At 35.8% G+C, this 21723-nt stretch overlaps 1 long non-coding RNA gene across 1 annotated transcript; it reads left to right on the plus strand.

Annotated features, from left to right (window-relative positions):
* The first annotated feature begins 818 nt into the window (after window positions 1-818).
* Window positions 819-15919, plus strand: LOC103093796 (uncharacterized). Its single transcript, XR_001624438.2, has 3 exons — window positions 819-885; window positions 12984-13128; window positions 15653-15919. It is a non-coding gene; the product is annotated as an uncharacterized LOC103093796 (long non-coding RNA).
* Window positions 15920-21723: the final 5804 nt, after the last annotated feature.

Here is a 21723-nt window from a genome sequence, read left to right on the forward strand (position 1 = left end):
TCAGAGAACATTAGCAACTCTTTGGGGGAATAAGCAGCAGTAGCAGAGCCATGAATTATCAGAAAAAGAATTTCCTGGCATTCTAGTCCTCCTAATGGTTGATAACCTGCCAAAGAGTATCCTCCTAAGTGTTTAAAATAGTACTTAGGAGTGGAGATGAGAATCATTGTTGTTATTCATCATTGCTATGTTAATTTAATCTTTTACTTTGAACAATTTTTGATTAGTTGATGAAAGAAATATGCGGGTAGGAACCCAAAAAGTATACTTTTGATTCAATGCTGCCTCATGATGTTCCTTGGACAAGGGACCTGTGTATAGGGGAACAGAAGTGAATATAGGGACCTGTGGAGCTTGAAGAGATCTCAAAGTTCCTAAATTACAGTAGCTCTCATTTAGCAGCACATAAGAAGTCCTTAATTAAGTATTAGAAGTCTTTTTTCTCCATAAATCTCCTTAAAGCACTTCACCTGATCCTTTCCCCTTAAAACAATCTACTTTGTATAAATGTCTGTGAGTAGATATTATAACCCTCTAAATAGATCCTATGTTCCCTTCTGCCATTTTCAATGTCTATATCCCCATTGCCTAATGGTGGCTGGCATATATAAGATTGTGCTTATTATCTATTTGCTGTTGGATGAATGACTGAATGAAAAAGCATTTATTTACTATGCATAAGGCAGAGAGGCAAAGTAGGTGATGTGTCATTGGAAACCTTGTGCCTTTGAACTACATTTCCCAGGTGCCCACTGACTTCCTGTTGTTACATACTTCCTGTAGACGGGGGGGGGGGGGGGGGGGGGGGGGAGGGGGGGGAGGGGGGATATATTGGATGAGGTTCCTGGTCTTCAGGGCTTTGCTTCCTGGGTCACAACTGTGGTGGTAAGTGAGGTTTTTGAACAGGTAGATTAGCCAAGGGCATGTGGTTTTATTTTGTTATCTTTTTATTCCTTTATTAAAATGATTATTAATAAATCTCTTAAAATATATTTTAAGTTATCATACATTAATTTTAACTTTTACAGTGATGCATAATGTCCAGCATATACTCAGGAAGATTCATCTTTTTTTAATTCAAATCTGACCTCAGACACTGACTAGCTACGTGACCTTGAGGAAGTCATTTAATTCTGCCTTAGTTTCCTCCTCTGTCAAATGAGCTGGAGAAGGAAATGGCAACTAGTCTAGTATCTTTGCCAAGAAAACCCCAAATGAGGTCATGAAGATTTAGACATGACTGAAACAACTGAACAGCAACAATGTGTGAGGCATTGTACTAGGGGTTCTGAGTCAAAGAGAACAAATGGCATAGTTCCTACCCTCAAGGCACCTATAGTCTAACTGGGAAGCCTATAGTATGTACCGAGATTAATGTGATTCAAGAATAGATCTTGCTGGGAATAAAAGAGAGGACCAAGATAAAATGCTCTAGGAAAATTTGCAGTAGGCCAATAGACTGATGAAGCAGAGATGAACCAATCAATCATGAAACATTTATTTTTTAAACCCTTACCTTCTGCCTTTGAGTCAATACTGTTTATTGGTTCCAAGACAGAAGAGGGGTAAGGGCTAGGCAATGGGGGTCAAGTGACTTGCCCAGGGTCACCTAGCTAGGAAGTGTCTGAGGCCAGATTTGAACCCAACTTCCCCTAATCATGTGCCAGGAATTGTGGGAGGCACCAGGGATACAAAAATAATGAATAATTTTAGCTTGCAAGGAGCTCACATTCTAATGTAGAAGACAAACCCACATATAAGAATGTACAGAATAAATGCAAAGAGAATCAATATAAAACACTTAGAAGAAGTGAATCTTTTGAGGTAGGAGAGGATCCTAAAGGTCAGAAATGAGGATGGAGCTCATTCCAGGCATGGGAGGCAGGGGGGTAGCCTGTGTAAATGTAGAGGCTGAAGATGGAATGCCAGGTTTAGGGAACAGCTGGTGGTTTGGTTTGACTGGAATGTAGGGAGTGGGAAGGGGAGAAATGGGAAGATAGGCAGGGAAGGTAGTCTGGAATCAGATTAAAGATGGGCTTAAATGGCAGGCCAAGAAATTTCAATTTTATAACAGAATCAAAGGGGAGTTATTGAAGATTTTTAGTATGAAATATGTTAATATCTGTATGTTAGGAAGATTATTTTGGCAACCATATGTAGGATGAGTTGGAGAGAAGAAGAGAGGAGAAGCAGCTATAAAAACTGGAGATCACATCTGTCTAATTCACAGGATTTTAAAAGCTGAAAGGGACCTTAGAGACTACCTAGTCCACATGAGTCATTTTACAATGGAATACATTTTAGCTAAGACGAAATCAAGGTGTTTTTGAAAAATTAAATGTGCCCATTTAAAAAGAATCAAATCCTATTTTCAATGTAAAGAAGCTATCATTTAAAAAGATCATGAAAGATCTTTAAAAATAAAAATAATTCCAATTTATCTGTTCTATAAATTCAAAGTTGCATAAGATTTTCCTAAAATGAGTACACATCTGTAGACACAGCCTGAAACACATTGAGATGTTATTATAGAGTAATTATTCTAAATGCCTAAATAAACTAATAGGCTCATAGAGATCTAGTCTTTTTATCACCTCTCCCTCTAGCCACACCAAATAGACATCTGGAAAGAAAAAAAAATAAAAAACTTCATTAAATAATGAAAAATGCATTCATTAATTTTATTGGATTAATTAATGATAATAGAACATAGTAGAGGGAGAGGTGGACTTATAACTGTATAAAGATTCTAAGATTTCTAAATAAAATCCATTTTTTAATGGGAATAATTGTATCTGTCTAATTCACCTAGAGGCAGCTCACTGGGTTTGGATTCAGGAAGGGCTGAGTTAAAATTGCCTTTGACACAGACTGTCTTTGTGACCTTGGGCAAGTAACTTCACTCTGTGCATTCAGATAGCTAACTACTAAGTCATAGAATGGTTCAGTCCGCTTATGAGAAAGAGTTCCCACAGCAGCAGCGTGTCAGTATTTTTCTCTTTCTATACTTCCTCTATGATAGACTGTGTAAATAATGAATCCCCAGAAATTCTTGCATGTATTCACATTCATACTCTCCTAATTTTATAATTATATAAAATATGCAATTATATAAAAATGGTCATTGGTTCCAGGCTAACGGAAATGTGCAATGGGAATACAAATTCTGCAGCTACTCCACGGGGATTCATTGTTGGCACTAATCAGGATCTAACTGTGGTTACACATTTTGTCTTCTTTGTCACTTTGAGGAACCTAAGGTGAACCTTCAAGGTGGTTGGTATAATTCCAGACATTTTATTTCAGTGGTGTAAGGAACACCCTCTACCAATGCAGATTGACAACTATTTTGCAATTTATAATCTTATAGAATTGATGAGGGCTATGGGGAGGTTCAAGCGCTTGCTTGGGGTCATCCATCTAATATGTGTCAGTATAAATTGAACTAAGGTCTTTCTGATTGCAAGGCTAGCATTCTGTCTACTATGCCACACACTTGGCAGATCACAGGGAATTAACGACTACTTGTTCACTGATATGCCAATTAATGACCCGAAAGAATCTTTCATATAGTTATTATTTGTATTTATTCTTTAGAGAATGGTTCATATCCTTTAACGAGTCTACTATGGAATGGTTCTTGGTCTTATCTATTTATATGATATATGCATATATGATAAATATCAAACTATTCTAGATAATAAACTATATGTTTATAGAAATGATTTGATCCCTTGTTCATTTCTCTTCTTATTCTAGCTGCATTGATTTTGTGCATTAACAAGACTTTGTTAATTATATATAATCAAAATTGTCTCTCTTGTTTTAAACTCCTCTTGGCCTTTTAGGTTTTGATTTTCCTCCCTAGCAATAATTGTGAAAGATATCAGCTTCTGTTCTCCTTGGATTCTGGTCAAATTTTCCACAACCTGGAATGGTAAAGGCTTTGTCTCTTCTTGTCTTTTTTGCTTCATCATTTCCATCCAGTTCTGATTAATGCGATGAGACTCTTCCTTTAGAATATTCAAATAAGAGGTTGGCTTCCGGACCCAGCAATGGGTCTTGAATTTACTCTAGCAAAGGTGAAGCAACATTAAATTTGTCACTGCCTAGTCGAAGTCAGCAAGATGACACTGTATAATATCCTTAGGAATACTGAGTTAGGAGATCTACAGGGAATAAGGTGGAAAAAAGGTCAGCTACTGACATAAAATTAGGTACCAGATATGTTGACCCTTAATCAGAGGAACTACAGACTGCAAGTCAGCATTACATTATTGAATTCACTTCTCAGATTAAACTGGTCTACTTTGACACATGCCACTGTATCTGCAAGCCAGAGAGAGGGCTGACTATTCTTGCAAGAATGGGTTTCTAAACTGTAATCGTCCTCTCTCCTTTTCCTCCTCTTCCATATTTTCCAATCAAAGTGTTGACCTTCATTTTCACTTCTGAAGAATATTATTGTAGCAAAAAGGGATGTAGCACATAATTAAATTTACATGGCAGATATACTGATGAATATATAAGAAATATTTAAAGTCTTCTCTCTCCTATGGGTACTGAAAAAGGAAATCTTTAACTTTATGAAACCCTAAGCATAATTACAATTCTTGAATGGCATAATTTTTCTGCAGTGCATTATGAAACTTGGGGAGGGAATATAGACAATATTTAACATGGGGGAGGAATATAACCTTCAGAAATAAAAGTGACCTAGAAATGGGAATATCTGCTTCTTATCTCTTGTGTTTTCTAAATATTTGCCATTTATGATCTTTAATTATCATATGTGATCTAAGAAAGCCTTCCTAGGTTTTAGTTCATAAAAGGTAAACATTTTTAAAGGGTCTTTGTAATTTATAAGATCATGGATCATAGAGTTTAGAGGTGAATGAAACCTTATGAATTATCAAGTTGAGAAATTCTCATCATTTTTTGTGTCAGAGACCCCTTTGGCTATCTGGAGAAGCCTGTGGACCCCTTCTTAATCTTAGAAGAATGTTCTTTAAAATTTTTTTTAATTTCTTTTATTTTTACATTATCATAGTTTTTCCCAGTATCCTTCCCCACTCCCAGAGAGTCATTCCATATAACAACAATATTTTTAAGACAAAAGGAAGGAAGGAAGAAAGGGAGGAAGGGAGGGAGAAAGGTAAATTGATCTCTGTGCTACTGAAGCTTCCTATCCCTCCCCACCCAAGAAACTATTAGGCATTATCAGTATATATTGTTCTATGAGTAACCCATTGGTACATGCTAACTGTGTGATCTTGAGCCAATTACTTAATCTCTCAGGGCTCCAGAGCAGTGTTGTCAAAACCAAATAGAAACCAGACCATTAAACTGTACATAAGGGTCCCTGCGGGCTGTATATTGACTTAGAAAAGCAAGTATCAACATTATCTCTATTGTTTTTATTTATTTTGTTAAATTCTTCCCAATTACATTTTAATCTGGTCTGGGCAGCCCTGAGAGGTATCATAAGTACCTTCCTCCTATGGAATCATTGACTATTTTAGGTTATTTGGGGAAAATGTTAATTTTAAGAATTTTTATCTCTCTTTATGGTAGTGATAAAAATTTTCATCATGCTTATACCAAGCTTTCAAACTTTCCAGGAGCTGCTGTTGAGAAATGTTATGAAAGCTGCCTTTGTGTTCTAAACCACTGACAACCAGAGGGGAATAATAATAGCTCATATTTCTGTAGATTTACAACCACCTTGTGAAGCAAGTAGTACAAATACCTCTGTTTTACTCTCCCCATTTTACAGTAAAAGAAATTAAGGTTCTGGGAAGTAAAAGCACTTACCCAGCCTCACACTCTTTTCCCTTTATGTACAATGTCTGTCAGACTATTGAACAACTAGACAAAAATAACTATTTTTCATTGTTGAACAAAGTATTAAGATGTAAGCTCATCTTCTGTAAGCTTGAAAGCATTCTAGGTAGAACTCCAGAAGCCAATAGGAAAGCAGGGATGGTAAGTGACTTGTTATATTCTGTTATTATTTTGATCTGCAGTTTTAGACTTCAAAAACTTTAGGTTTCACGTATCTTAGAGATAATGATTATTTGGTATGGCAACATCTATTAAAATGTGGTTCTTCAAAAATACAGTTCTTAAGCTTTTATAATGGGTTATGGGTGACAGTTTATTCTATGATAATTGCTTCAGTTTCAGAATAAAGTTTGCTACACTCCATTGATGATGATATTACTACAGTTGTACTCTGGATGCTGTTAATGTATTTACAAAGGGTGAGCTTACACCTAATAATTTTTTTCAATTATCAAAAAAAGTTATTTCATTTACTTGTGTAAAATATAACTAATCTCTTGTGGAGGGAGGGACATCTTAATCCTTTCCCCATGTAAGTCAGAATAGTTTTTTTTCCCCTGAAAGGCAACAAAACTAGCCCCAGGATTTGATTGGCTCAGGATATTAAGGCTCAAGCTTAATTCTGTAGCTCTGTCCATGTTGTCATGATTCCTGGCCACTTGAATGCATAAAGAAAAGACCCGTCCACATGGAGTTAGAGACCTGCAGACTTGGGGACTGCCCTAAAGTCACTACAACAGGAGAAACTGCTCAAATATGTTTATATTAACCTCCTTTTGTTGACTATTGAATGCTCTATGGGTGCCTCATTTTGTTGTAATGCAGAATCAGATAGCCTGAATTAGGGCTATCCTCAACGTTTGCTATAGTCATTGGGGAAAGATGGTTGAAGTAGGGAAAGGGTACTGCCAATAAGGAAGATAGGATGATAAGATGACTAGATTTGACACCCTGTCATTCTATGAAAAGGATCTTTCTGGTGGTGTCTTGAGTTTTCTCAATGGAAATGGGAGCAGAGCCTCACTCACCTGAAACAATTAGCTCAGTAGGTATTGGAGTAAGCTATTAAGGAGAAACTATATAGGCAGCATTAAAAGAGGAAAAGAAAAGCAAAATTGGAAAGATAGCAAAACCAAAATTAAGTAAAACAATGTAGCAGCTCTTTGAGGAATCACTGAATTTAAGAAGGACCAAGTCCTGGGTCCTTGAGATGGGTACGCCAAATTTCCACTGAGAGTTCCACTGTGAAATGCAGATTTGGCATATCCATCTCATGGACCCAGGACTTGGTCCTTCTTAAATTCAGTGATTCAGTCTATTCAAGTTAAAGGCTGGTGTATCTTTGCTGAAAATCCTGTCTACGTGATAGCAAAGTAAGTCTCCTTTTGTTAACTGCTGAGTGACCAATGAATAACTCTTCTAACATTGAACATGAACTAACGTGGTCCTGGCCTGAGCCAAACCTACATTCAACATCTAGTAACCTCACCTATCTTAAACACAGTCAGTAAACTGTGAAAGGAACAAAAACCTCATCAGACAAAAGAGACCATAAAATTCATCCATTCATTCATTCATTCATTCACTCTTCCAACAAATACACATCAGCTACTTATTACAAATCATATTATCGTGATAGTCATTGTAAGGGATAAAAAATAACTAAAATATAATTCGTATTCAGAATACTTATAGGCTAATATGGGAAATGAGGAAGTGATAGGCAAACACCATATAAATTGTATATTGATAAATATGTAAGAGGAGATATCACTGGCAAATAATAGACTTTATTTTAGTCGATTTGTGTTTATTCTATTCAAAGTATTAATAATTATATTTATTTGTTTTCTAAGACCACAAGAAATTAGAAGCAGCAAACTAGAAAGGCTGAGAGGGTTATTACAAGCAAATATGCTAAAGACATAGCTATGATGCAGCTATATCATATCAATATTATATATGATATTGATGATATAGTGGTAGCCAATTGATTCACTATAAGGTGGCCACCAGAAAGCACAGCAAGATAGGGTGTTGAACCAGGAGTCAGGAAAATTGAATTCAAATGCTGCCTTTTACTACCTTTATGGCCTTGGGTGAATCCATTAAATTCTCTTAGCCTCAGTTTCTTCATCTGTTAAATGAGGATAATCAGAGCACCTCTCTCCCACAATTGTTGTGTGGACAAAAGGAGAGAATATTTACAAAATGCTTTCCAAATCTTAAAACTTTATATACATGCTAGTTATTATTATTTCTGAAAGAAGACAAAAAATAAACAACAACAACAAAAACCAGATACAAGAACTCAAACCAGTAGTCCAATATCTTATCAGTTTCAACAGGCTTCAAGGATTTATATAACAGAATTTACAGCGCAATATAGTAATTGATTTACCATGATGACTGAGTCATCAAGAAAAGATTACATTATGTTCTCTATGAAGGCAGGAAGTAATACATTTTAAAAAGAGTTTTTCAAGGGTTTTCTTGGTAAACACTCATATATCCAGAAAATCTGATTATTTAGAATGACTCATTCCCAGAGGATTCCAGTTAAATGGATTTATTCTGTTTTACTATACAGGCAGTGAGTTCTTTTGAATGAATGTTGTCCAACAGCAATGCTAGGACCATCTTTTCCCTCATGAATTTATCATTTGTTGGGAAATTCACTAAGGCCATTGGCATTTGGATATGAGTATTACTTTTTGGTGAATGACTTGACATTTTATATTAGTTATGAAGGCTTTTTTTTGTTACTTGACATGATTACATGTAAGCATTGAGTTTTCAGAAGGCTTACTTGTGACTGTCCTATTCAAAACTGAGTGTGGTAATATTTGCCCTTTAAATATAGTCTTTTCTTTAAAATTAATTCGCAATATAAGAAAATACAAAAATTATGGTTAGGTATTCAGGAAGATTTCAAAAATAGTTATGTGCCTACATGGTATAAAAATTCCGGAAAAAAACTTTCATCCCTAAATAATTTAAAATTTTAATCATTGTAAAAGAAAAAATGATTTCGGGGTAGGGATTGGAAATTAGGCAAAAAAAGTTTTAAATTAGGATTTTACTCTTGAAGCTTTTAAGTTGTTGTTGTTTGTTGTGTTTTATTTTGTTTTTTAGTGTGTCCATGGCTACAGATCATAGGGTCTTTCTCTACTCTGTAAGTCATATTCCTTTTTCTAGCTTTCTTCAACTAAAAATGAGTAAAGCTATCATTTACATTTGTTGCTCACATTTTTTCGGGGAAAAAAAGTCAAGTTTACTTAAGCACAAGCAGTTCCCTGTACTCCTTCCAGACAGAATTTGAGGTATGAGATCCAGAAAGACCTACTTTTGCCTAATAGTCTGAGACTCTCCAAGCCACTCCAGGACAGCTGGCAGCAAACATCTTTTGTGGAAAATGGAATCATTTTTCTGTAGGCAATAAAATCATTTTTACCCCTAAATGGCTCTTGATTTTTAAGGCGATGGCGAATTCATTCATTCTAACTTGGGCTTCAAATTGTAATATAAATGAAAGGTATTAGGCTCTTCCCTTTGTACATCATCCTTTCCCCACATCTCCAATTCATTAAAATGAAACATTCTGAGATAGATGCATAAGATATATAATAGTTTGTGCTAAAGTAAATTCCATTTGCTCTGGAAAAAAAAAAAACAAATTTAGCAAATGTTAATTGTGATGGTATGAATTCAAGAATTTGTAGGTAAAACATTGGTCCAGTCAGAGACTTAAATGAATAAGATATTCATAACCTTAAAGTTTCAACAAAATTCATTTCTGGGTAAAAAATGATTGTGTTACTCACTGAATAATGATCATATTTTCTTCAAAGGATGCTGCTGGAGAATATTATGCTAGCCAGATTAATATACAAGCTGGGTAGCTAGAAAGAAGATGATTCTTTCTGGAGGAAGACTATTCTATTGGGATTACCCAGGCACTTAATCAGATTGTTTAGTAGGCAGAATTAGGAAGCAACAACAGAAACCTGTGGAAGAGAGACCAAACTTGTTCTGCTTGGCTCCAGAAGGCAGAATTTGGGGCAATAAATTAAAATTTCAATTTTCTAACTCCAAATGTCCAATAACAACAACAAAAGAGGAAGAAATAAAGTTTAGCAAAATCATTCAACACATTTTAAAAATCTGATGTTATATTCAATATTCCATACAAGCAGAATTCCATTTCTACAAAAGAAATGGTGGAAGTATCTCCTCATATCACTTATTTGAAGCCACATTCAGGCATTACACATTTTGCAATATTTAGTTTCTATTACTAAGTTTTATTTTTTCCATTCTCATAGTTATAATTGTGTATTTTCCATTCTGCTTCTCCTTACTTCATTTTACCTTACAAAGTTACACTCTCCCCCTTTTAAAGAAAGCATCACTTATCTATTATCAAATAGCACTGTAACATTTCCATTTCCATTGCTTTTATTATCATAAAGCTTCTGATTCAAATTTGTACTTATAGCTTATTCATGTACTATTAATATACAAAACAACCTAAGTATAACAGGGAGAATACTAGAGTACTCAGTGTCTACAGGGAAAACTGCCCTCTATTTAAAATATTCCATTAATACAATAATGAGGAAGCATGGCATTATGAATGGATTAGTGCTGAATTAATTAATAGATTAACAATTAATTACTAAATGATTAATGGAATAATGTTTGATGTGGAATCAGGAATACCTGGGTTCAAACTCAGCCTCAGATATTTATTAGCTCTGTGACTCAGAATAAGTCACTTAACCTTTTTCAGCCTTAGTTCTGAATCAACAAAATGAGGGAGTTGAATTGGAGGGACTTTATGGTCTTTCTGAGCCCTCAGTCAGTATATGATCTTGTGATTGTAAAATATCATGAAGAATTGGTACAAAATTTGATATCATTCAAGAAGACAATTGAAGCCCATTATGGTTCTGCCTCACCTTAAAACTATGCTCATCTTTCCTAAATACAAGTAAGTATTGCTTTCACATGAAGAGGGGGATTATGATAAAACATTTTATTGTTTACTTGGTATGCATAGATGACATCAGTTGTACAGTTCCAACAAAAACCATGTTAAATACTTATATCTAATAGAATCATTCTCCAGTGATTTAAAATATGTAATTTGGTCTCAATAAGTGTAAAATTCTTAAAGTTTGCCATGGAAAGATAAAGGCTGAAGACCTTGAGCTTGACTCCAGAAATCAAAATGAACCAATGGATGAAGTATACCAAGACAAGTTACAAATGTAGCTACGACTTAGTGATAAAAGATCAAATCACAGACAATTAGAGGAACAAGAAAGGAAATACTTTTTGTAATTTTAATAGGGGAAGAGTTCATGACCAAACAAGGGGCAGAGAGGATCACAGCAGATAAAATGGGCAATTTTGATTACATTAAATTTAAAAAAAGTTTTGTACAAATAAAACCAGTGCATTTAAAAGAAAAGGAAATCTGTTAATCAGGAAAAAAATCTCTGCAAAAAGTTTCTCTGATAAAGGCTTATATTCAAAATATATAAGGAATGGATTCAAATATAGAAAAACAAAAGCCATTCCCAAATGGATAAATGATCAAGGTATACTGTAAAGAACATCACCCTCCTCCAAGGCATTCAGGCTTACAACCTAGGAGGCATCCTGGGTTCCTCACTATCTTTCACCCCTCCCGCCCCCCCAAACCAAGATTCTGTCTGTGTCTTTTGATTTCACCTTTGCAATATCTCTTGAATATACCCCTTTCTCTCCTCTGACACTGCCGACATGTTAGAATAAGCCTTCATCTCTTTATGCTTTATCCCTTCTCCATTCAGTCACTAAAGTGATTCTCCTAAAATGCAGGTAAAATCATGTCACCCCACTACTTAATAAACTTTACTGGCTCACTAATGCCTCTGGGAGCAAATACAAAATGCTCTGTTTGGCATTCAAGGCACTTCATAACCTGATTCCTTCCTACCTTTCCAGTCTTTTTACAACTCACTCCCCCAACACAGACTCTTCAATCCAGTGACACTGAGCTCCTGGCTGTTACACCAACAGGACGAATTCCATCTTTCAATTCTAGGGATTTTCTCTGAGTATCCCCTATTCCCAGAATACTCTCCCTCCTCCACTATGTCTACAGAGCTTCCTGGTTTCTTTTAAGTCCCAACCAAAAATCCCACCTTCGGTAGGAAGCCTTAGTCAACCTCTCAATTTCAGTGCCTTTCCTCTGTTAATTATCCCTTATTTATCCTGAATTAATTTGCTTTGCATAAATTTGCTTGCATATTGTCTCAGACTATAAACTCCTTGAGGGCAGGGACTGTTTGTTTTTCTTTTTTTTGCCTTTTGGGATCTTCAATGCTTAATAAATCTTTATGTATTTGATTAATCAGTTTTTCAAAGTTGTTTGTTTTTATAATATTGCTGCTATTACATTGACTATTTTCCTAGTTTTGCTTATTTTACTTTGCATCAATTAATGTCTTCCCAAGCTTTTTTGAAAATTCATATACTATACCACATTTTATACCATAATTTGTTCAGCCATTCTCCAATTGATAGGCATCCTCTCAATTTCCAGTTCTTTGCCACCTCAAAAAGAACTTCTTTAAATATTTTTGTATATATATATATATATGTCACATATATATCATATATATGTTCTATATATGACCATAAAATGTTTATATGTACATATATATATAACCATAAAAATGTCTTTTTCCTTGTCTTTTGATGTTTTTGAAACCCATACCCTATCAATGAAAAACAGGGTCCATTACTTTAAGGCAGTCTGCCAAAAAAAGAGGAGGATTGACGTACATTTTCAGAGCATGTGACATTTAGGTTAAAAAAAGTATAAAAATACTTTTAGAATAGCAAATCTAACTTAATTGAGCAACTATGTTAACAGATAAGGTGAATGTAGATTCATTAATCTAATAGAAGCAAAAGTGTTTTATCTCCACCTGGTGCCTATAAAACAACTATTATCCAAGAATAGAATCAAAAGGTCTTCAATGAGGGATATCTGCACAAATCAGCCAAGTAAAGGTCAGAAAAAACAACAACAAAACAAAACAAAAAAAAAAACAAAGAGCTGAGTCATTAAAATTTATTTACAGATATTGAGGACTTTATGGTAGCAATTCACGACCACCTCATCACCACCAGAAATTACACAAGCCTTATCCTTGGGGACCTCATACTAAGTGATCAATGTAGACTTCTAGGATGAACCAAGAAACTCTGCAGCACATCATGGCAGCTGTAAGTATTTATCATCTATTGAATATCTGACATGACCTCGTGACCAGAATTATCCATCAGAAGCTTCTAATCTTTCAGACAATAACAGATGATGAATCCCTATACTACAAATACAGACCTTGGGATATCCTGAAGAATTCAATCAATAAAAATAATTGGGGGGTTATTAAAGATCAAACTGTTGCTTATAATCACTCAGATAAAATATTGATCCTTTAGAAAATTTAAGAAATATATTTTAACAGTGGTTTCCATAGCAAATGTTCCTAATTCTAAATTACATGGATTGAAAAACATTCAAAAGACAGAGACTGAGCAAAAGATATAAAAACCATGTAAGAACAGGATGAACAACATATTGTTATTATTCTGTCTCCTGCTGGAGTTGTTTTCAATGATACTTTCAATGAGCCAACTGAAAATGAGTTTATATCCTAATATTTTTATTTAGTTATAAAAAAGTTTTTTTAGTAAAATAGAACAGTAAGAGAATAATTTCAAGATAATAACTTGTCTTCTTAGTACTGTTTCTATCCAAAAAGATAAGAGAAACAAGATGATTAATTATATATAATTATTTGTTATGTATTAATTAAATATATGCTATATTTATATGTTAGGGCAGCTAGGTGATGCAATGGATGAACTAGTGTTAGGCCCAGAGTCAGGAAGATTCATCTTTCTGAGTTCAAATCTTGTCTTAGATACTTAACTAGGTGTGGGTAAAATGGTCCTTTCTAAAAACATTTGGCAGACTCTTTGATATATAACTAGATAATTAATGAGATTTGGGTGGGAAGCACACAGGTAGAGACTTCTGAGGTCTGATATTAGACAAATATCCTCCAGCCTTTCAGGGCTACCTCTAAATTCTGAGGAAACAAATAGTAGCCAAGTGATCTGGGTACCCAATCTATCAACATATGTTGGGATTGATAGTATAAATCTAGAGCTCATATGTGTTACTCAAGTATCATAATTTGCATTTTTATAGATGAAGAAACACATATTTGGAGAGGTTAAGCAACTTATTAATTAACATCACATCTAGGATTTGTAAGACCTTTTTTCTTCCAAATTTCAGAGAAAGATGTCATTGTAATGAAAAGTCAGAGCTAAGCTGAGGATGTATTGGTATACTATAGAGCAAATATAATTTTTTAAAGGACTGAATTTAAAATCAAGTGTCTGGGTTCAAATCTGACACTACCTAAAGTGACCTTGGGAAATCTCTCTGGGCTTCACTTCTTTCTCTATAAAACTAGGCTAGATGGTTTCTAAGATTCCTTCTATTGCTAAATCTATGATCCTATCATCCTTTAGGTGCTGTCTTTTCTTTCCCTTCCCTTTTTCTCTCCTTCCCTTCCCTTCCCTTTCCCTCCCCTCCCTTCCCTTCCCTTCCCTTTCCCTCCCCTCTCCTCCCCTCCCCTCTCTTCTCCCCTTCCCCTTCCCTCCCCTTCTTTCCCCTTCCCCTTCCCCTTCCCCTTCTTTCCCCTTCCTTCCCCTTCTCCTTCCCCTCCCTTTCCTTCCCTTCCCTTCCTTTCCCCTTCCCTCCCCTTCCTTCCCCTTCCCCTTCCTTCCCCTTCCCCTTCCTTCCCCTTCTCCTTCCCCTCCCTTTCCCCTCCCTTCCCTTCCTTTCCCCTTCCCCTTCCCCTTCCCCTTCCCCTTCCCCTTCCCTTCCCTCTGAGAATCAATACCAAGTATTGGTTCCAAGGCAGAAGTGTGGTAAGGGCTAGGCAATTAAATGACTTGCCCAGGATCACAAAACTAGGAAAGGTCAAAATTGCAACTTATCCCCTCTCTGCAGGTTATTGATGTTTCTGTGTTTTATGAATTTAAAGGAAATAATGAACCCAAAGTAGTAGAGGACCCCCAATTCTAAACAGAGTCAGATGCATTATAAGGACAATTTTATGGTCAAGAAAATAGGAAGATTTACTAGTAGAGCCTGAAAGTACCCCAAGCTTTTCACACATTGTTGTTCCTAAGAGAACTTCTGGTCTTTTTCATAGAGAGCACAACTAAAAGACCTTCCTTCTAGGATGAACCAAGAAGAATTTAGTGGTTTTACCTAAGGTGACATGGATGGAATGATAAATCACTACTTTGTAAAAAATGGAAACTGTAAGAGGAAATAACCAGTAGGGAAATGGAGAAGAAAATGGCCTTATACAATGTTAATAATATTTTCTTTTAATTAAAGCTATAATTTTATATCTGCTTTGTAGCATGAAAAGTAAAAAAAAATTGGAAAAATCAGTGAAGAGATCTTGTCTGTTAGCTTTAGGGGATTCTGTATGATATAGAAGTACATTCAATTTTTTTAATTGGAAGCAGTAATTAATTTTTACTGTAAAAGAGATAAATATTTGGATCATGGGATCCTAGATTTAGCACTCTGATAATATAGAAAGCATCTACTTTGTTGAAAGTTGTTATTTCAGCCCAATGCTTTTCTTTAAAATAAAAAAAATTTCATGTAACTTTTATTGATTAAAAAAACATATTGCTTTCTCTCTCTAAGGAATTCTACCAAGAACTAGAACTTACCCTGGTAGCAAAGAAGTATAGGGAATCAAAACAAACCAACACACTGGCAATATCTGACAAGCTCATCCATCCCAAGAAAACTGTTTCACCAATACTTCTCTGGCATCACATTTGGTCATCAGAAGTTCTAATATCTTGCATTGTTCTTTTTCCTTACATTACTATGGTGGCCATTATATAAATTGCAATCCTAGTTCTTCTTCATTCTGTAACAGTTCAATCAAGCAATAAACATTTTTAAGAACCTACTATGTTTCAAGAATTATGCTAAGCACTGAGATACAGAAAGAGGCAAAAGACAATCCTTGATCTCAAGGAGTTTATATTCTAATGGTGGAGACAACTTGCAAACAAATATATTCAAAACCAGCTACCTACAGGATAAATAGAAAATAATTAAAAGAAGGAAGGCTTCCTAGGGAAGGTGGGATTTTAATTGGAACTTAAAGGAAACTGGTGTAGTGGGTGGTGGGGTCAGGAATCAAGCAGAGAAGGGAAGAGTTTTACAAGCATGGGTACAGCCAGAGAAAATGCCCAGAGCTGAGAAATGAACCATCTTATTTATGGAAAGGATGGTGTCACTGGATTTAAGAGTATGTTGTTGGGTATAAGGTATTAGAAGACTGGAAAGGTAGGAGGGAATTAGGTTATGAAAGTCTCTTAATATCAAAGCATTTTGCATTTGCTCCAGAAGGCAACAGTGAGCCAATGTAGTTTATTGAATAAGTGTGTGTGTGTGTGTGTGTGTGTGTGTGTGTGACATGATTGAACTCTCATTTTAGGAAAATCAGTTTAATGGCTGAATAGAAAATGGGTTGGAGTAGGGAGAGGCTTGAGGCAAGTAGATCAATCAGCATGCTATTGCAATAATCCAGGCTTGAAGCAATAAGGGACTATACCAGAGTGGTGGCAATGTCATAGGAGAGAAGGGAGTATACTGGAGAGATGACACACAAGTGAAATGGATAAACTTCAGTAACAGGTTAGATGGGAGAGAAATCCAGGATGATTTCTAGATTTTGAGCCTAAGGGATTGGAAGGATGGTATTGCCTTCTCCAGTAATAGGGAAGGTAGGAAGGGACAAAGGTTCAGTGGGGAGTTAACCAATTCCCTTTTAGATCTGCTGAATTTAAGAGTTCTATAGGACATCCAATTCAAGACATCTGAAAGGTGATGGGAGATTGGAAGTCCACAGAGAGATAGGATCAGGAAAACTAGATTTGAGAATTATCATTTTAGAGATAGTAATCGTGTTTCTCTCCTTTCACTGTGTTCATCATCTCCTCAAATGCAAAAATATTCCATTGTGTTGATATGCCATATTGATATAATGAGTCCTCAACTGATGGTCACCCACTTTAGTTGCAGTTTTGTTGCCACCACAAAAAGTACTGCCATAAATATTTTTGGTATCTATATCTATGCCTCTGTCTCTGTCTTGTCTGTCTATCTGTCTGTCTATCCGTCTATCCATCCATCCATCCATTCATTCATCCATCGTCTATCTATCTATCTATCTATCTATCTATCTATCTATCTATCTATCTATCTATCTATCTATCTATCTACCTATCCATCCATCTATCTATCCATATCTATCTATCTATCTATCTATCTATCTATCTATCTATCTATCTATCTATCTATCCTTATCTCTCTCTATCCATCCATCTATCTATCCATATCTATTTACCTATCTCTCTATCCTTCTATCTCTCTCTATCTACCTATCCTTCCATCTATCTATCTATCCTTCTATCTCTATCTATCTGTTGGTGTGTCTGTCTTTCTATTTGTCTATCTATCTAATACTTTTGTCTCCTATGGGTAGTAGATCTTCTTTTACTTAGTGGTGGTATCACTGGGTTAGAAGTTATGGAGAACTTAGTGATTTTTCTTACATAATTCTGAATAATTTTTCAGAAAGGTGGAACCAATTCACAACCCTATTACAAGCATGTTAATGTGCTTGGATTTAGTTCTCTTAAAGTATGTGAAAGAGAACATGGTTGGGGGAAGAGGGAGAGAATATCATAAGATAAGGTTGTAAAGGTAGGATGGATGGTACCAAATTGTAGGGAAATTTGAACGCAAGGCTAAGAAATGTGGGATTTTTTTGAGTAAGCAAAAGAGAACTATGGAAGATTTTGTAGTAGTGCAGTAACAATATCACATTTGCTCATCAGAAAGACTCACCTGGTAATGAAGTAAAGGGTGGATTGGAGCTGGGAGAACTGGCTAGGAGACTAGTACAACTTAGACAAGAGGGGATGAGGGACTGGACCAGGAATTGAGAAACTGAAAGGATGGAGAAGATAAGAGAGTATTGATAAAAATTATATCAACATGACTTGAGGGGTGTGTGCAGCTGGGTGGCTCAGTGGATAGAGAGTCAGGCCTAGAGCCAGGAGATTCTGGGTTCAAATCTGACCTCAGACACTTCTTAGCTGTGTGACCCTAGTGCAAGTCACTTAACCCCAACTGCCTAGCCCTTACCACTCTTCTCCATTCTTCTACCTTGGACCTTAGTTCTATACTATTGATACTTAGTATTGATTCTAAGACAGAAGATAAGTGTTTTTAAAAAATAACTTTGAAACGATGAAATTATAGTGGGAAAAGAAATCAAAGATGACTCATATTTGGAACCTGAGTGGTGTCATTAACAGAAATTGAGAAATCAAGTGAAATCAACTACCTTTTTAGGAGAAAGTTTTAGGAGGAATATGGACTTAATTTACATCTTTTCAGTATAAAGTGCTTAGGGTACATTGAGGGAGAAATGTCTTGTTTCATATTTCCAATTATCTATATCACAGGAAAGAAATTTAGACATTGAAACTAGAGGAGAAGTTGGGACAGAAAACACAGGTTTAAGGTCTTAAAAAAGAAGTGAAGGAAGTGTGGGCAAATAACCAGCCAAGGTATCTCCCTCAAACTTAAGCTAATCTGTTGTTCTCGAGGGTTTGAGAGAGGCTAGTCTGCTACTATTGTGGCCTATCACGTCTGGCCATGATGACTGTTGTCATTTTGCCATGAATGTAATAGCCCACCTATTTGAAAGTCTGGTTAATCAGATGAGATTGGCCTCACAACTGAGTTGCCTGCCACAACTGTACCTAATTACTTTTCTTGGAACTTAAGCCTGCAGTTAATTTTAAAGAGTTAAAACAACACCTTGTGATACTTGTCAGAATGATTTGGTATCTATTATCTCATACATGGGAATGAAGAATAATTACACCTTCCTTTAAGTGGGATTTTTTGTTGGTGCTGTCTTTTCATGTCCATCTTACCAAATAAGTCTTTGAAAATGAACTCATTTCTATTCCACATCATAATTTTATTAGGCTTTATAATTAATCTTCAACAATTGAACATATTCTCAGTGCCAAATCTGACTTTCCAGTTGGGTTTTAACTTAACTCAATTTTAATTCCACTCATTTTACTAGCTTTAAAAAAGTGTAATAATTATTATTAAAGGATAAAGGATTTAAATGGCAAGGGGAAAATGAGACTGTTCCAGGGAAGGGAGTAGACAAATACGGTAAGTGGTCCCTGTGCTTGGTATCTTTAATCAAAAGGCATCATGCAAGATCAGATTTGCACTAGAGGCAATTTGTAACAGAAGCATCAGATTTGTATTAGAAGTATCCTAGAGTGACTTGGTCTATGGGTGTTTAGGATCCCCTTGCCTAGGGTTGGATCCAGACACTGGAAAGGGGCTAAGGAGTAGCCTTATAATGGTTTATTGGGCTCCCCACTGGTGTGTAATAGAAAGAACACTGAATCTGGATTGAGAAGATTTGGACTCCAATCCCAGTTCTGTTCCTGGGAAAGTCACTTTTTGTGTCAAGACCTCAGTTTTCCTCAATAGCCAAATGAAAAAGACTGAATTAAATGTCCATAGTTTCAAGATACTGATTGTGGAGTCAGGGGAACTTGGTCTCAAATTCCCCCTCTGATGCTTACAATCAGCTTGACATTTAACCTCCCTATGTCTCAGGTTGCCTCAGTTGCCCCATCTGCAAAATGATCTCTTATGTGTCTCCCAACTCTAGATCCTATAGGTTTCTTTTATTCCATTCCTGCAATCTTAAGTAAGTGTGCTTACCTAGAGGCTCAGTCCTATTGTGAGATCAGTGACAAGGGTTCTAGATGGGAAGATGGTGAAGAAGGCAATAAGGATCCCCATTTCAGGAGTGCTCTGGCTTAAGAGTTAGATCAATCTAGGGTTGTTCTATCCTTCCTGACTCTGATCTCAGGCCTATGGCTTGAGTGATGGCACTGGTCAGCTGAGATCCCCAAACTACAAGGGTAGGAGTCATAATCTGAAAGGATCTCAACAAGATGCCCAAGTTCAACACTGAAGCAGATTTTAATAAAGATCTCACAGCACCATGCTTTGCTCATATTAAGAATTTAACCAATGCTTTATTTATTTATTTATTCTATTCACTAACAGACCAATGCAGTTAATCTGGTGGCAGACAATAAATGAGGCTTAGAAGGCTCCAGAGACTTCTAGGAACAGGTGACAGAAGCTGTAACTTGGGGCAAGGGTCCATCCAGGCTCTAAGAGAAATGGCCAGGATAAAGGCGTGCTTTAGCTCTAGAGGAACTAAGGTCCATAGGACCAAAGGCAAGGATTTGGACACAAAGGATCTAGATGGAACATGGATCTAGATATTGGGATGGAGGTAGAAAATGGTAGTTTGCTCATAGTATTTGAGGAAAAGTGACTAGTTGCAAAAGCTGAAGCACAATTTAGAGAAGGATCCAGCAGCATAATGATGACATGCTTTCCCCATGGGTCTTTTTCTTCCTCTTTTTAGGCTTGGTTTGGCCCTCAGCTTTAAAATGACAAGATGCAATGTTTTACCATGAATGAAATATTGTGTCATATCTAATTTCCCTATAGATGGCAGCATTGAGCAATTCATGATTTTGTAATTGGCTGATCTCTTGTCCTGTGTATACATTTAGCTTCTGTAAACTACAGTTCTAATTTGGAATATAATAGCTGGGAGAAGTGTATTTAATTGCTTGATAATACTTCAGTATTTTTATCTGTTCTATATTATCCCACTACTAAAATTCCACAAAAGTATCAGTTTCTCCTCTACAGAGTAAATGCAGACTTGTATTTCTCTCTCTCTCTCTCTCTCTCTCTCTCTCTCTCTCTCTCTCTCTCTCTCTCTCTCTCTCTCTCCATATTTATATCTCTACCTAGCAATAGAAAATGTAGGGAATATTGTACTTAGATATTTGTGTTTTGTTTTTTAATTAAAGTTATAGAAATATTTTGAAACCAAATGCTAAAATGTCAACAACTTCTAAGATTAGCAGGTTTATATAAAATTAGCAAATTGAAAGAAATGGTTCTTGTTATATAGTTTAAATAATCAATGATCAACCAATAATTCATTATGATACACACTTGCTTTTGTTTGTTCTGGTTAGAATTTGGCAACCTTTTGTTTTTTAATCGTTTTTTGATGGCCTTCAGGGTAACCAAAATCTTGCATGTTCTAGTTGCAGTTAGTAGGAGGAAGGACTTTATTTCTATCTTAATTTAGAAAACATATATAGATTGTAGGGACTGGATCACAGATCTAGAGCTGGAAGGGACTTTAAAAGCCAGACATATAATTTTAGAGATCAGGACATCAAAGTAATTAGGGTCCGAAGAGAATAAGTAATTTTCCCAGAGACACAGAAAATAGAACACTTCGGAGGCAGTATTTGAACCGAAGTCCTTTTACTCCAGAGCCACTCTTCTTTCTATCATAACTTGTTCTGAATCAACTGCACCTGATTGCAAACTCTTACCTTTTGAAGATTATTCCAGAATATTTGCAGATTAGATGAAGCCCTCCATTTCCTCTTTTGAGGAGAGAATATTGCATCTCTAGAACCTTATTTCCATTACAGAAGTATTATCTTACTTAAAAAAAAATACACAAAAAAGCAGGTCTGAATGATTGTTGCTACAGTCATTACAAACGAGAACTAAAATGAACCTTACCTCCCTCCCTCTTT

Source organism: Monodelphis domestica, chromosome 8, assembly GCF_027887165.1.
Source record: "Monodelphis domestica isolate mMonDom1 chromosome 8, mMonDom1.pri, whole genome shotgun sequence".
Lineage (NCBI taxonomy): Eukaryota > Metazoa > Chordata > Mammalia > Didelphimorphia > Didelphidae > Monodelphis > Monodelphis domestica.